This window comes from Pan troglodytes, chromosome 23 (assembly GCF_028858775.2).
Source record: "Pan troglodytes isolate AG18354 chromosome 23, NHGRI_mPanTro3-v2.0_pri, whole genome shotgun sequence".
NCBI classification, from domain to species: domain Eukaryota; kingdom Metazoa; phylum Chordata; class Mammalia; order Primates; family Hominidae; genus Pan; species Pan troglodytes.
Window position 1 is genome coordinate 12074521 of NC_086016.1, and position 9970 is coordinate 12084490.

The window sequence follows — 9970 nt, forward strand, 5'->3', positions numbered from 1 at the left end:
GAGGTCTGTTAAACTATGTGGGGTTATTTGCATTGGTCTATTTTTCCACTTACTTTGTGAGTTTTTCTCTCCGTTTCCTTGCTGTCAGTGTCCTCATGTAGCAGCTTTTCTCCTTATTTCTATTTTTCTCATTTTACATCTACTACAGGCTTTGAAATTGCATACTGAAGCTTCTTTAAGTAGTATGTAACCTAAGATTAGGCCTTGAAATAAGGGCGAAAGAGATCACTTTCTAGCCACATGTGTGAGATTTGAATGCAGGCCCTTGAGATGATACTTTGGCTGTATACAGGTTTGTTGCTTCCTGCTTTAGGCTACATCTAAAGAAGAGTTTTCTCTGATAAGAGTTTGGGTTAGATTCAACATAACCTTAGAAGAAATGTCTACCCTATTTTATTTATGCTTTGCTTTTTTTACAAAAAGAAATTTTCTTAAAATGTATATAAAATCACGTGATAAAATATTAAAAAAAAAAGAAAAGAAAAAAGTGAGGTCTTTGAAATGTAAGGCAAAAGGCAAGAGCAGACAGAGCCAGGTATAAGACTCATCACACAACGCAAGCCAACAACCCTCCATCTTTGCCAGAGATGAGGAACAAAGTTGGTTTTATGCTTTGTAGTCCATCCAAAAAGCTAACAAAACTCATATTGTTACTTAGTGTAAATAAAACAATCGCTTCAGTATAGTGCAAGTTTTTCAGACAGTGAGTCCAGAAAACAATTACTTCTTACTTCCTCCTCAAGAAATCACTGTGAAATGCAAAAATAACGTTCTCGGCAATGACGTTACAAGAAACCCAAAGATGAGTTTTAATAGCATAATTCAATGAAAAATAATTCTATGGGAAAAGAAAAGATTACAGCTCACCAGAAACACAAAATTGCATATTCCAAAGCACAACCACTGATGGTCTGTGGCTGCTCCTGGTGGCTCAATGGCACTATCTGTGACAGTGTTGGATGCACACAGGTGGTCATCTCCCAGTACAGTGTGAGTCATTCAGCACCTCAAGTCACTGAAGAGTGCCTGACAGACCCTAGGCCCTCCTAGCCCCACATCTCAGTCTTGGTTCCTCAATACATCAGCTAAGTCTTGATTTAAGCAAATGAAAACACAGCAGGGAGCTCTACTATTATTCCAAATATGATTACTCACTATAGGCTTTAGAACAAAGGAAATAGAGACAAATTAATCAAAAGAAGCAAAATATCTAGTAAAGATATTACTGTCAGTGGTTTGTGGTTAATGAGTGAGTGACCTCGATAAGGACTACTTATTGCTAAAGGCATCCTCCAATACACAGAGTCGGGAAAGTGAAAGAAAATTAAACACACAAAAACAGCACTACTCTTTTTTGCCTGTGACAGCAAGCCAAAATGTCAACACCAACTCCTTAACTTTACTTTCCATGTAAGCAAGCAGCATTAGCATTTCTCTAGAGGAAAGGACAAAAAAATAGTTCATAACAAGGTAACATTTGGAATTAAAAACACAAACTGGTGTGGTTCAACAAAGCCAGATTTTTCAGTGCAAACAATGTATCAACTGTCAGTTGAGTGAAAAGTAACCCAGTCTCCAATGCCTAGGGGCCTGGAATTATACACTGCAAGGTATTGTGCATCAATTTCCTATGTGTCAGAGAAAGGAACAGTTTAGCCTTGACACCAAGAGGTCTGCACACACAAATACCTAAAAGTAACCTAAAAGTCTATTCATGTCCTTAGCCCACTTTTGGATGGGATTATTTGTTTGTTTCTTGCTAATTTGTTTGAGTCCATTGTAGATTCTGGATATCAGTCCTGTGAAGATTTTCTCCCACTCTGTGTGTTGTCTGTTTACTCTGCTGACTGTTCCTTTTGCTGTGCAAAAGCTCTTTAGTTTGATTAGGTCCCAGCTATTTATTTTTGTTCTTATTGCATTTGCTTATGGGTTCTTGTTCATGAAATCCTTGCCTAAGCCAATGACTAGAAGAGTTTTTCCAATGTTGTCTTTTAGAATTTTTATAGTTTCTTGTCTTGGATTTAAGTCCTTCATCCATCTTGAGTACCACTTGTTCCCCAATAACCTATGGAAATACAAATATTAAAAAATACAAAAATACAAAATAAAAGTCACTTAGCACTCAATTGCAGTATGTCTAAACCTCTTGGAAAGATGGATGCCTTTCAACTATTAAAATTATTTTTTAACTATATATCTGAAAAGTATTATTAATAAAGATTCTTGAATGTAGCAGTTATAGTTCCAGAGAAAGAGTGCCAGGTGTACAGCTCTTAGAATGTAAGCTATTAAGATGCAGAGATTGTATCTGTGCAAATCACTCTGTTCAACACCAAAAGCATGTCAGCAAGAAGTGAAATATTTACAAATTTTTTTGATGACAATGACAAGGAATCAGGACCCTTGATTGGAAGAGATGGATATCCAAGTCAAACCAGCTATCTTAGAAAAGAAATTGGGAGCTCCCCTTACCAAATGTTGAGAAGAGCAGAAGCAGAGCTGGGCCTCAAGCTAGTGCCAACATCTGAAAAGGGGCTGTTGGGAAGAGCAGAAGCAGAACTGGGCCTCAAGCTAGTGCCAGCATCTGAGCATCTGAAAAGGGGCCAGGACTCCCTGTCTCTAAGTCTTTCATTCCCGCTTTCTTGGTATCTTGGCTTTATCTCCAAACCAAAATCCTTTTCTTCCCTAGAGGAGGAAATAGAACTCCAGTAGCTCTCTGCTAGCATCAAGCTAAGCTGAGGTGTAAAAACTCTCTTCTACTTAGTTCTGTGCATGGACAGAATCATCTGCCTACTCACAAACCAATCCTGTATTGGGGGTGTGACATTCTGATCTCCCAGGTTGGGTCATGTGCCTACCCTTAGGGTGGGAGGCAGGGATTTATGAGTTGGGTGAGGAAAGAGAAGTAGTTCCTGCAGAGGAAAGGAACATGCACTGAACTACAGAAATGGGGAGAAGCAATGAATATTAAAAGAAGTAGACTGATGTTAGGAGAAAATGGCAAAACTAGGGTAGATTCCCATATATCTCAGCAGGAGTACTAGAGAGCCCCATGTGTTAATACACAAGAATACATTTTATAGAAGATGTTATTATTATTTGTATGAAACTGGATACTCAGTTGAATTCATACATGAATGCATAATGCCATCGCTCACTACCAAAAATTTTGCAGTAGAGCTTCCCACATTTGGGGCAATTCCAGGGATCAGCATATCCCTATAATGGATCCAGAGTGGAATGGATAAGCCTTGCCCTGGGAAAACTGCCTTTAAGATCATGGTATCTGCCCTGCCAGGTAAGTATGAAACTGGATATTTCTAAGGCACATTGGAACAAACCTCATTTTTAGCCACAAGTTATGGGTATCTTGAAAAGCCCTTATTCCAAAACACATAGAAATAGCAGGTAAAATACAGTCAACATGGACTTAAATGCCTAGTTGTGCTTCCAGGAGGATAAGGAAACCCCCGGGGGAAGATTGCAAAGCAGAAAACCTGAATGGCCAATGAATGCAAAACCATGGTGGCTAGGGAAACATTTCCCAACCTCAAGAATCTAGAGACATGAATCTGAAGGCTGAGTGGGGTGGCAGAAGACAAGGCTTTAGGTCACTGCCAGGTAGAGACCTCTGCATACATTCAGAACTCATTAATCAGGAATTAAAAGCTTCTAACAAAAGTAAAGAGATAAAAAAGAAGCTTGTTCATCTCATGTTCATTGAAGCATTATTCATAATAGCCAAGAGGTAAAAGCAACCTAAATATCTGTCAAGAGATGAATGGATTTTAAAAAGTGGTATATAAACAATAAATTATTATTCAGCCTTAAAAAAGAAGGAAATCCTGTCATATGTCATAACATAGATAAACCTTGGGGACACTATACTAAGTGAAATAAACCAGTCACAAAAATACAAACACAGTGCTGCATGATCCTTCTTATATGAGGTCTTTAAAGTAGTCAAACTATTAGAAACAGAGACGTAAAATGACAGATGCCAGGGACTAGCGGAGGGGGAAAAGAGGACTTGTTCAATGGGTATAGAGTTTTATAGGTGAATCCCACACTCTAATCCTACTCAAGCTGGTATAGAGGATGGGAACAAAGATAAGACTATAGATTTATGAACAATAAAAAGTGTAAACCAAGCATTCTATACCTAGCCAAACTGTCATTCACATATGGAGACAAAAAGAGAAAAAGAGTTTCAAACATGCAGGAATGTAGGACAATCATTTGTACAACCTTACTGACAAATTGTTCTCTGAATTAAAATAAATGTGGCCGGGCACAGTGGCTCATGCCTGTAATCCCAGCACTTTCGGAGGCCAAGGTGGATGGATCACTTGAGGCCAAGGTTCAAGGCCATCCTGGGTAACATGGTGAAACCCCATCTCTAGTAAAAACTCAAAAATTAGTTGGGCCATGGTGGCGGGCTCCTGTAATCCCAGCTGAGGCAGGAGAATCACTTGAACCTGGGAGGCAGAGGTTGCAGTGAGCACAGCACTGCACTCCAGCCTGAGTGACAGAGGGAAACTATGCCTCCGAGAAAAACCAAGCAGACAGACAAATACATTTTACACTGGCAAAGATCAAATTATTTGTGATTATAGTGCTCATCATTTACTGAGCATATAATCCCTAGCAGTAGTTTCACTAGATACTTTATAGATGCCATTTCTGTCTATCCTTCAACAAGCCTCTAAATTAGATGTTCTATCCACTTTGTGGATATGAGAACTCTAAGAGAACTGACTAACCTACTCTTAGATTTCTCATCTACGAAGTTGACAAAATAGCTCATTTACAGGCTTCGTAATTTCTAAAATATCATATAGCTAGGATTGTAAATTGATCCTGGTACTTTTTGATTTTTTGAGTTAAAGTTTATGCTGAAGTGTGTTGGGTTGACAGGCATTCTGAAATTCAGCACAGGGCATAAGCAAAATGGCATCTTTTCCTTCTGGGGTAAAGGAGCCAGACCACCAAAATAATCGGTTCTTTAAACCTCCTTTCTGATGACTCACAACCTCAAAACTTTATGAACTCTTAACATGATATCGTGTACACTGGAAAAATGCAATGTATATTTTTAATAAAAATGGAGTGGGTTTTAGGAGATCTAGAGCAGTGACAGCTGACATCCAAACTGTTCTATTTCATGCGAGGAGGTTTCCGTCTTCCACCACCACGACTTCCACCTTCCTGCTCTTCACTCCTCCTTACTTTACTGATCTAGTTACTGTTTTTCTCTCTTCCAATTCAGACTCAAAGTGACAGGACAGGATAGAATGAGGCAGAAATCACAGGGTTTGTAAGGCCTGGAGAATGGGGTCCACACAAACCTTTGGACCACTTTTTCTCAGGGGTAGACTTGATGCTCAGATGCTGATGTTCTGTGCTGGACCTGTTTGGGTTCCTCCTCCCCATTCACTCTTGCTCCTGAGCATCACCTGCTCTGACTTGTAAACGTTCTTCTAACATCCCCTAACACAAAGGAGTTAACTGAAGCTCTGAGAGGCCTGGAGGTCAGTCATGGACCTTCACATTATTTGACTTTAAACAAATCTTGAAAGATTCATCCCCCTCAACATGGCACTTGTGTGCATGTAGAGGCATTCATCTCACACCACTACAAAAGAAGCAGTAGTATTTGCCAGAAATCATGGGATTCCTCTCTTTTCCCCGGGCTCCAGGTCTGAATTGCCTGGCCGGCTTTGTCAGGAGTGATATATGTAAGAGTCATGGCTGGGTGGGGCTGGATTGTGCTATGTGTGGCACATAAGGGATGAAAGTGAGAGATATTTCTTAATTACAAATGTATGTTCTTTATTCTTCAAAGTTTGGATTCACACCTCTCTATTCCATTTTTCTGCACAAAATCTCACTGTATCATTAATGGATTTGTCCAGTGCATTGATAATATCATAATCTATCCACTCTAACCTGATTAAGCATGCCCTTGTCATTTTAAAAAATGAGGAAACTGGCATACATGTTTCAGCAAAGAATTTGCCACACCTGCATTGTGTATGCAGCTGGTTTAATTACAGACATAATGTATTTAGCATAGTATGTACAAAGCTGCATCACACCTGAACATCTCATTTGATATATTTCCTGAGACCTATTTGCTACTGTTCTTTCCTTTGTGACTGTCCTTACAGAATTAATATTTTTATAACTATTATATAATTAATTATACTTTAGGACCTAATTGAAACTGCAATCTTATTCCATCACATTTGGAAATGAGTGTACGCTTATAGCTCGTTTTGAAGATAATGAGGCATCACAGAAGGAGTCATGATCTACGTTTCCTTGAACATCCAGAAAGCAGAAATTATGATACTGTGACTGGCCTTGGCTGTGTTTTGATGAGATTGTCTTGGTCATCACTTTCTCAGTTTCTTAGCACCAAGTTCTTGGGTGACCAGTTGCACAGAACACCACTTGCATTACTGAATACAAACTGACTTGGGGTCTATAGGGTGACGGTGGTTGAGGGTTGACAGCAGTGCTGTAGGAACAAGACTTGAATCACAGAGGGAGTCTACATGGAGCAATGTGGTGATATATTTCCAAGCACACAATTTCTACAACAGGTCAACTGCAATTCCCACACAGCTAACCCAGCCCTAAAGTGAATATTGAGTAAAAGCAATCATATCTTTATTCCAAACCATCTGAATTTGCTGATTTTTATAAATATGTTATTTTATTCTATCAAATAAATTCTACTCCTGGATTCCTTAAAACAACTCCTGCATTACTTTGTAGGTAAAACTATCAAAAAATTTGCATAATTACTTCATTTGAAGTTATTAAACTGCTAAGGCAGCAAAATTCATTAAGCTACATTTTACTAAACTCTAATCATTAAGTGAAACAATATTTTTCCCTCAAAAAAGGTAATAGTTTCCTGGAAATATTCTTCATGGCTTTATTTCCTCTGCTAATGGATCCAGGTCATTTAATTCAATAATTTTTATAAAGGTAAAATTATAGGAATTTAATTGACTTTTGCTTAGCTTCCAATTATGTCTAATTTGTTTCTATTCAGTCTCATTAGATCCAGTTATGTTTGGACTAATAGTAATTACTCCCAATAGTTAATGTACTTTAAAATAAGGACTCTGTCTTCTGTTATTTTCAAGTAATTTTTCATCAGGGTTAGGCAGGGCTTCTTAATCATATTAATACAAATGGTTTCCTATGTGCATGAGTAAGCTTGCATTTAGTACATAGGCAATCTCATATAACTTAGCAAAGCTAGCAAGTCCCTGGACATGGCGCAGCCACTGTAGAGGTGGCCTCCCACTAGCATCATTAATATCAATTGTAATTGGTAGGCAATCACTTAGTTTCACATTTCATTAGCCGAGTTATACAAATGTGTAAAAAAAATACAGTTTTAATAAAAGGGAGTAAAGGATAATATAAGTAATATTCACAATCTCTAGTTGGAAGAGGTAGTGTTTTCTCAGAAATGATGCATTCCTGGAGCAAGGTCATTTTGTGTTTGGTTTGTTAAATATCTATTTCCATTTTGACAAACCATTGGAAAAGCCCAGCTTCACAAGGACTCTCCATGAAAGTGATCACACAAAAGAACACCCATAACACAAAATCAAAACAAGGGTGGTCCAGGCTTCACATTAAAGACTCATTACCAAGTTTTCTTAGAAGAGATAGAGAACACAAAGTTACTTTTATGTGATGGAAAACAGAGAGAAAGAGTAAATGGAACAATAAGCGTTAGGAAACAGCAGTGAAAAACAAGCTGTGGAAAAAAATGAATGGAATTATGTTTTGTTTGCTATTGATTTCCTATCCTGATATCAGAAAATATGGGAAAGAACAAAGCACATTTTTTGAGACAAATAGAACATAAAATAAATGAGTGTTAAAGATTATTTTGCAGTGCGAACAAAAATATCTGTGACTTGTTTCTTCCCTTCAAAAATACGATTTTGTACAATTACGTCTATATAAATTATAGAAATAAAATTGTAAAGATGGAGAACAGACTATGGGGTTGCCAAGGGGAACAGGTGGAGGAAAATGTGTCAGAGTGTCCACAAAGATTGCAAGTTGGAGCCTGGTGGTGAGGCTACAGTTCTGTATCTTGACTGTCGAGGTTGTAGTTACAGAGATCTACACAGGGTAAAAATGCACAGAACACATGCACACACATACACACACATACATACAAAAACAAATGTGAACAAAATGGTTGTGATCTGAGCAAGCTTTCTGAATTGTACCTATGTCAGTTTCCAGGTTTTGATATGCTCTATGGCTATGCGAGATGTCACCACTGGGAGAATTAGTGAAGAGTACCTAAGACATCCCTGTACCTTTTGCAACTTCCTGTGAATCTATAATTATTTCAAAAGAAACTTGAAAGTCGAGTATAGCAAGGACTAAATCCATCACTTCAAAGACGAAAAAACTGAAGATGAATGAAATTGTTGAAGAATATCAAATACTCAACAGTCCATATGAGAGCTGTATTCTGTCCACTCGAAGCTCAGCTGTCGTTTAGCCTTTTCCTGACGTGCCCTGGAGGACTTGAGCTCCCCTTGGATTGCCAAGGCCTATAATGTTTATTTGTTACTAACTTTGTACTGGACCCCCCCAAAAAAGAAAAGTGATCGAATAATCATTTATAATAACAACTAGTACTTTTACTTATAAAGAGACAATAGTGGTAATGAATTTAAATATTTGGGGTAAAGAATAGGATCTTGGTAAGACAATATTGGCAAAATATAAAACAGAAAAAATAAGGAATCAGAAACATAAGTAGTTCAGTATTGTGAAAAAATTCTGGATCTGAGAAGCAAAAGAACAGAGATTGTATTGCGTTTCTGCTCCAAACCTGCTGAATCACCTTAGGCAATGCATGCCCTTTCCCTGAATCTGTTTTCTTTTCTACAAAATAAAGTGAGCTAGATCATCTCCAAATATTCACATTTTTCGACTCTACATGGACTTCAGTTGAATTCCTAATTTCAGTTTGGATAATACATGTGTGCTGCACCACAAGTGGTGTGTCTAAACCCACATGTTGGTCCTAAAAAATAATTAAATCTAGCATTTGGCAGCTGGAAGCCATTGCAATCTTTTAAGTATTCCTGAAGCTTATTTTATCAGTGTATCAAGATAAAATGCTAATAACGTGGTAGATATAAAGTCTGTTAGCAACTATCAGTGCTGTGTTATCTCAGAAGACTTTGTAAGGATAATGATAAGAAGTGGACAGCCTGAATTGACCCCCAAGATCCACTAAAATGATTAACTATTCCATTCATGAAAATTCACTACAGTCAAACTATCTAAACTTGCTGTTCCTGAGCTGACGTTATTCCAGTTCTACATGGCAGTATTAATTGCACCTTCATTTGGCCAAGCATCATGAATAACAGCAGTCTTAACAATGTATCGCCACTTCCTTATATACCTGTTTACACTTGTGATCATAATAATGTCAACTTTAATACTCTCACCAAAAAAAATTGAAAAAAATACCCCTTTTACAACGTAAAGCTAAAGATCTAGGCTTGCATAAATGATCAAAAGCTAAAAGGTAGCACCAGTAATCTCTGTTAGTGCTGCAAAAAGACATCAAGTTCAGTATCAACTTAATAAAAAAGACAGTTATTAACCAGCAACTGAACTTTAAAGTTATCATGTTGCTTGCAACTGAAATACGAACCTATTCACAAACACAGATGATATTCACATGAACATCCCTGCTAAACTCTACCTGACCTCACCATGAGAGTAAACCGGGAGGAGGGGTAGAGATGATAGCTCTCCATATATAATGCTTGAATCTCCATGAGGCAACAGAACAGGATCATTGCCCCACCATGGCTCCTTCCCATCTGTTTTGATCATCCAGGCAGACCTATAGTGAAACAAAATGAAAGCACTAACAGTTTCCTGGGCTGTATTTTTC

At 37.9% G+C, this 9970-nt stretch overlaps 1 pseudogene; it reads right to left on the reverse strand.

The window, feature by feature from the left end:
• Nucleotides 1–3130: 3130 nt before the first annotated feature.
• On the reverse strand, nucleotides 3131–3306 carry LOC129137949 (U1 spliceosomal RNA; annotated as a pseudogene).
• Nucleotides 3307–9970: the final 6664 nt, after the last annotated feature.